The 6793-nt window shown below is 50.0% G+C and overlaps 1 protein-coding gene across 1 annotated transcript in view; it reads left to right on the top strand.

Moving 5' to 3' along the window:
* The window catches only part of RNF213 (ring finger protein 213), a 103509-nt gene that overhangs the window by 7479 nt on the left and 89237 nt on the right, over positions 1–6793 (top strand). The window lies entirely within an intron of this gene.

Genomic DNA, 6793 nt, shown 5'->3' with positions numbered 1-6793 from the left:
GCCTGCGCGTCCGGAGCCTGTGCTCCGCTACGGGAGAGGCCACAACAGAGGGAGGCCCGCGTACCGCAAAAAAAAAAAAAAAAAAAAAAAAAGAATCTTTTCCATTATAGGTTATTACAAGGTATTGACTATAGTTCCCTGTGCTGTATAGTAGGTCCTTGTTGTTTATCTATTTTATATGTAGTAGTGTGTATCTGTTAATCCCAAATTCCTAATTTATCGCTCCCCCACATTTCCCCTTTGATAACCATATTTGTTTTGTTTTGTTGCATCGGCAGGCGGACTCTCAACCACTGCACCACCAGGGAAGCCCCATATTTGTTTTTATGTCTGTAAGTCTATTTCTGTTTTGTAAATAAGTTCATTAGTATCATGCTTTTAGATTCCAGGGTTTTGGTTATATTAAAAAGAGGGTTTGGGCTGGTGGCTGCCGCCACAGGTGTGATGACATCCACCAGTCTGCTCTTGGGGGCTGGGATGTGGTCTGGGGTCTGCGTGATGGGCTGTTATCACCGTGTCACCCTTTCTCCCAATGGTTGTCTTCCAGGAACTGGGTCACGTCCCTCCAGGGGTCCGTCTTGCATTTACTGCCATCTTTACGCAGCCGCACCTCCCAGGCCTTCCTGGTTCTGCGGGGTCGCCTACCTCACTGTGGTGTGTGCTTCCTTGTTCTTTCCCTGCTGACAGCGCCCTTCCTTCTAGAAGGCAGACCTGATCCATGTTCCCTGGGGAGGGCGGCTGGCACCTGTTCATGAGGTCAGAAACCTCCCACCACCTTCTGTGATGACCAGAAGGCATCTGGTCACACACGTGTCACAGAGGGGTCCTCCTGTACCGTGCCATGAATGATACAGGAGCCCTGAGGATGCTATGGCCCAAGTGTATCTACCAGAGCCTGACATCTTATGCACCAAAGCTGTTAGAACATTGATTACCTTGACTTATTTGGGGCTTCTTTAAAAAGGAAACAACCTACTTGGAAGTTTGAGTATTTTAACCACTAGAAATCTTTTGGTTGCAAATAATTGAAACCCAGCTCTGGTTAATTAATACAGTAAAGGGAATTTGTCACTCACGTAACTGAGAAATCCTCAGGTAGACCTAGCTGCATGCGAGGTTTAATCTGGGCACCTAGATGATATTCCCAAAGTCCGGGTATCTCTCTGTGTCTTTGCACTGCCTTCCTCATGTCAGTTAGCTCCTTGGCCTCTCAGTAGCAGTCTCCACCACTGTGGACCCTTCCACAGTTATCCACTTCCCACTGCATCATTCAGGGGACAAGAGAATGCCTCCTTCTGGGGCTTCCAGAGAAGAAAGAGGAAGCGCCTCTTCCCCGGGGGAAGCTGTCCTCAAATCTCAGTGGCTGTGATTGGAATACATACCCATCCCTAAAGCAATCACTGTGGCCAGGATGGTATAATGACCCTGCAGCTGGAGTAGAGTTAATCCTGCTTGAGCCACTTGGCTGAGAACGGGAGGTTCAGGGGACCATTTCCTGGAGTGGGGGAGTGGGAACAGGGCGCCAGGCAGCTGGCGGGGCAGGGATGGTCCAAGCACCTCTCCAAGGCTCCAGAACGGGTCCAGTCAGGCTTCCTCAGCAAATCCAGGAATCGTGTGGTTCCCTTAGTAGAGATTCTTGTTGGACTTTTTCCTGATGGCCCCTCACTTCCTCCTCAGCATTCCCTACTGTGGAGTCTTGGTTCCCTTTTGCAGTTGGCTAGCGTCTAATTGAGAGGCCGGCCCTGGTCCTAATGATACCACCAGTTGGGATAGGTCAGGCTGGGGGGTCAACCTGATCTTTCTAGCTGTCATCCCAGTTTCTTTTCTCTTGCTGCTTCTGCAAAGCCCACCTTATGTTTGTAGACAGACCCCCACCCCGCCCCCCCCACCAAAGCACTGCCCACGTGTGTCATCCCAGTTCTACAAAAGCGGAAACTGAAGCTGAGAAAGGTTACTTGGGTCTGGAGATGGTGGGAAGGAAGGCTGCAGAGAGGGAGCTTGGGCAGTGCCTGTTTACTAGAAGGAAGTGCTTGATCAGATGCCAGGTGGAAAGGTGACACTCTCCTCAGCCCTGCCGTCCTCCCTGAATTGGCAAAGCACTTCCTATTGAAACCGCACTCCTTCTCGGATTGGACTCGAACCCAGCTGCACCTCAGATTGGGCCTTGAACCCACGATCCCTGACTTAGGAGGGGACTCGAACCCACTGTCTTTTAATTGAAACTGCTCACCTGGTCTTAGGACTTAATGAAACTCAGGTTCTTTTGTCTCATCACAGAGATGATTCAGCATGAGGCAAAGCGATAGACAAAGAGTGAGTTTGTTAGCATAGGACACTTGTGACAGATACAAGTGGGCAGGCAAGGGAGCACAGCCCCAAGAACAAAGAGGGCTACATTTTTATAATCAAAGAAAAAGTGGGGAGGGGAGAAGACCACCTTCTTCCTCATCTTGGTAGACATCAAGGCTTACATCATTAGTTCCTCCTTTGATCCTATATATGGTCTAACGGGGACAATCATGGCACTATTTAAATCATATATGTGTTAGCAAAAGGATGGTAACATACACTAAAATATTGTAATTCATCTAAGGTTTCAGTATAGTGTGCTCTTTTACCTAGTTTCTTCCCCCGCCCCCCCACCTATGCTCCTGTCTTGACTACATGAAGAAATGCTGCTCTTCGGGGACCATTAACTCCCTGACTTCAAGTAACAAGATTCAGACCCCATATCTATTGTCTTGTGTTTTAACTCTCAGGACTTGTGGCTTGAGTGTGCCTGGTGCCTGGATGTGCCTGGTTTTCCTTCAAGGTAGAGCAGATTATTGCTAGGTTGCTGGATTCTTTTCTTGAGTGGTCATTGGCCTGCCACAGTTTCCTAAGCTCCCTTAAAATTCCTTTTCTGTCTTTAATCCCCTAGTGCGATTTCTAAACTAACTTTATTCTACTCTCTCCCTATCACTATCAGTGCAGGTGAAGGCAGAGGACCCCTGGGAATTGGGCCAGAGCTAGTGGGCCCACTTAGCCTCCAACATGTCAGCTTTTGTCAAGCAGCTTCACTGACTTTCTGTCCAACGAGTCAGTGTTCCCACCTGTCACCCCCGCATCCTGCCATAGGTACCATTTCAGGGTCCGCAGCACCACCCTCTGTGTGCTCCTGACCCAGCACTCAGGTGAGTGAACGAGGCGGGCCTGCCTTCCCCCAGACTGAGGTCTCCTCTCTGCTCTCCCTGTATGGGAGGCCTTTTGATGGAAAAACAAACTGATGCTCATTATAAAATCAGAGGTGTATTCTGACCAAACACCCCCCACCCCCGCCCCAAGAAGTAGCAAACTGTTGTTTTTTCTAATTAATTCTCTTTGGGCAGGAATAGGAATAGCCTTTATGTATGCGTATAGAGCTGGCGCAGTGTAGCTTTTTTTCTTTTTATAATGTTGTACATTGTTTTTTTATAAATTTATTTTTTTATTTATTTTTGGCTGCATCGTTGCTGCTCACGGGCTTTCTCTAGTTGCGGCGAGCGGGGGCTACTCTTCGTTGCGGTGCACGGACTTCTCATTGTAGTGCTTCTCTTGCTGCGGAGCACGGTCTCTAGGCGCGCGGGCTTCAGTAGTTGTGGCCCATGGGCTCTAGAGCACAGGCTCAGTAGTTGTGGCACATGGGCTTAGTTGCTCCGTGGCATGTGGGATCTTCCCGGACCAGGGCTCGAACCCGTGTCCCCTGCGTTGGCAGGCGGATTCTTAACCACTGCATCACCAGGGAAGCTCCTGAAGCGTAGCTTTTGAATTGACGTATAATTGGTATTGAGTGAAATGCACAGGTCTTCAGGGCAGAGCCCCCTAGATGTTGTGCTGTGTGTACAGCCTCGTCACCCCAACCAGATCCAGAGACAGGACATTGCAGTCCACAGAAAGCTCGGTAGCATCCCTTCCAAGTCAATAAACTATTCATTTTAAAAATGTTTTAATTAAATATTATGCCCACCACAAAGGGTATGTATAACATAAATTCAGGATTAACTAAGTGAATACTCATCCCCTACCATCCATTGTAAACATGGGCAACTATTGGCGTCTCCTCCCAACCTCCCCCATCCGCTGCCCACACCCAGGGGTTGTGACCCAGGTCCGTGCATGCGTTCCCAATCAGCAGTGTTTAGTTTTAGTGTGCATATTCCTGACTAATGTGGTCAAAATGACAGACCACAATAATTAGGAATGTGTAAATATGTAACAAGTATCATACATATAAACTTGATTTTTGTCAAGGAAAAGTTTAGACTTTAGCCTCGAGCCTTGCTGTATGGCAGGCGTGCCAGCAGCCTGAGATCTGCCAACATCCCAGTCCTGTCTGTAGACCCGTGAGGGGGCCGGGCACTCACGTGCCTCCGTAGACGTGTGTTGAGAGAACTCTAAGTCTCCTGTGCAAAATCTAAATCTCATTCTAAGGGTTTTGAAGCAGCTTATAAAAAGAACAGTTAAATAGGGATAAGAAAAGGAGAAAGCAAGGTAAAGGGGAGAAAGGCAAATTGGAAATCAGAAGTCAAAACCTTTTGTTCTTGGATCTGATCACAGAGCCAACTGAGGGGTGTGGGGTCCCAGGGGGAGAGGAAACGTGCTGGTGCTGCAGGGAAACACGGGACTTTCCAAGGAATTTATTTAATGAGACAGAAGTGGTTAGGCACCTATAGGGGGTCATGGGTTGTTCTAGACACTGGATGCAGCAGTGAAGAAAACAAGGACTTTCTTCCTGGAGGGGAGAGAAAATAAAGGCATATTTAGTTGACAGTGGCTAAGGAGGGAAATAAAGCAGTTGCGGGGCTGTGAAGGTTTGCTTTCCTACTAAGGGTGTCCGGGTGGTCTGCTGAGGGGTGTGGGGCAGAGGACTAAGTGAAGGAGGTGTCTGGGGAAAGACGGAACCTGAGGCAGGAGGTGCCCTGCTCGTATAACTGGTGATGACGCGAGAGGTCAGTGGTACTTACGGATTCCAGGAGGGGGGCCACGTCCACAGGGCCCCACGGGAGGGAGAAAAGGAGCAAGGGGAGAACGTGGCCGGGAGCCTGCCTTGTGGGGAAAGGCAGGCAGGTTTGAGCAGGTTTAGGTTTGGCTGGTTTGAATACTTTTTGTGGGCTCTGGGCTATAGGGTTGTCGAGCTGTCCTATACGTGGCCCTGAGGTGATTTAGGGCAGGGAATGCTGGCTTGGAGGGAGAGTTTGATAAAGGATGTGGGGGGCAGGGCTCCGTGTTAGTTGGTTTGCAGATGAAAGATCTGTTCAGAGAGATCGCTCTCTCTGGGAATTAGCTAGCCCTGGGAGGGGCAGTCTCTCCAGGATTAGCAAGCCCCCTCCCCGCCCCCAAATGCCAGAGCATCCTAAAATACAGAAAGCAAAAAACAGGATTAATACTGGAGGCCAGGGGATGAGGTTAGCAGGCAGTGAGAGCCAGTCATGCAGGGTCTTCCGGCCACACATACGCTTTGATTCTGGATGGGCAAGTCAGCATATGAGGCAGCCTGTGGCTTTGGACACCTTCAGACGTGTAGGACCCGGGAATCTTTGCCGAATGGATGAAACTGCCTTCTTGGCCTTCGGTGGCTTTTAGACTCAACCTGCGCCTCTTCCCTGGGAAGCCTGCGAGTCCTTCCAGCATGCTAAAACCATCTGTTTTTAGTCTTTCTCTCCTACTAAACCATCAGCTTCATGGGGGAGGAATGTATCTTACTTTCTTGTTCCATGCGCTTAGGACAACGTTCCAGGTTCCTTGGTAAATCAGTGTAGAACTAAGCGACTTGATTTAAGCCAGCCTCCTCACGCTGAAAAAGGAGGAGATTCTGCAAAGGGCTTGGGGCCATGGGGTCCGCACACAGCTTTCTGCTGGTCTGACCTGTGGTTCCCAGTGAGGTTTCATGTCAGGACCACCAGAAAAGCTAATGGAGATGCTGGGGCCCATGCCCCCAGGCCAGTCGGGTCAGAGTCGGGTGCCTGGGGTAGGGAGCTGCTCGGTCCTCACACTCACAGAGCAGGCCTGGTCTGGCAGCAGCACCATGGAAAAGTAGAACCTTGGGTCCTCCAGACGTGCTGAGTCACCATCAGTATGTTGGCAAAATCTTCAGAGATCTGTACGCCCTGGAAGCTGGGGACGTGACTGCCTCGAATGACCTTTCTTAAGCCTCTTTCTACCGCGGTGTTAGCGGGGGTCAATGTCAGGCTGGGAAATTGCCATCCAGGGTGGCCTGTGTGTCGTGTTGCTTGTTTCGAGCAGATGGGCAGGAAGTTTGGTCAGGATTCTTGGAGAAAATCTGGAAGCTGACCCAGAACAAGGCTGCCCCACTCGACGTGCAGAGAAACCCCGAGGCCTTCCGTCTCCCTCTCCCGGGTTCTCAGCCCCGGCATGGGATGGGACGGCAAGGCCTGGGCCCACACTAGGCTTCAGGGGGGTCACGGGTTACTAGCACTTAATGAACCAATCAATACTTGCTCCAGAGCAGGATCCCCAAGCGTGCAGGGCATCCAGACCCATGGGGTCCTCAAAGGGTCCTGCCACACCTGCTTCTCACAGGCTCCATCTCTGATTCTGAAGTTGAGGACTCTTGCCGTTGAGCAAGGATCTCAGGCAGAGGTGTAACATGCCAGTGCAGGTGCAAGAGGAACTACTTAGACTTCTGTTCATTTTTCCGTCTCTATTTTGTACATAATACGTATATGGAGTATAATGTGTGGGGGCCTGTACCTGCTTTCTAACATTTGAAAGCCATCCTTAAAGGATGTCCCAGGGGAAGGAATTCCATGTGAAG

This window comes from Physeter macrocephalus, chromosome 14 (assembly GCF_002837175.3).
Source record: "Physeter macrocephalus isolate SW-GA chromosome 14, ASM283717v5, whole genome shotgun sequence".
Classification (NCBI taxonomy): domain Eukaryota; kingdom Metazoa; phylum Chordata; class Mammalia; order Artiodactyla; family Physeteridae; genus Physeter; species Physeter macrocephalus.
This window is presented reverse-complemented; position numbering and strand designations above follow the sequence as displayed.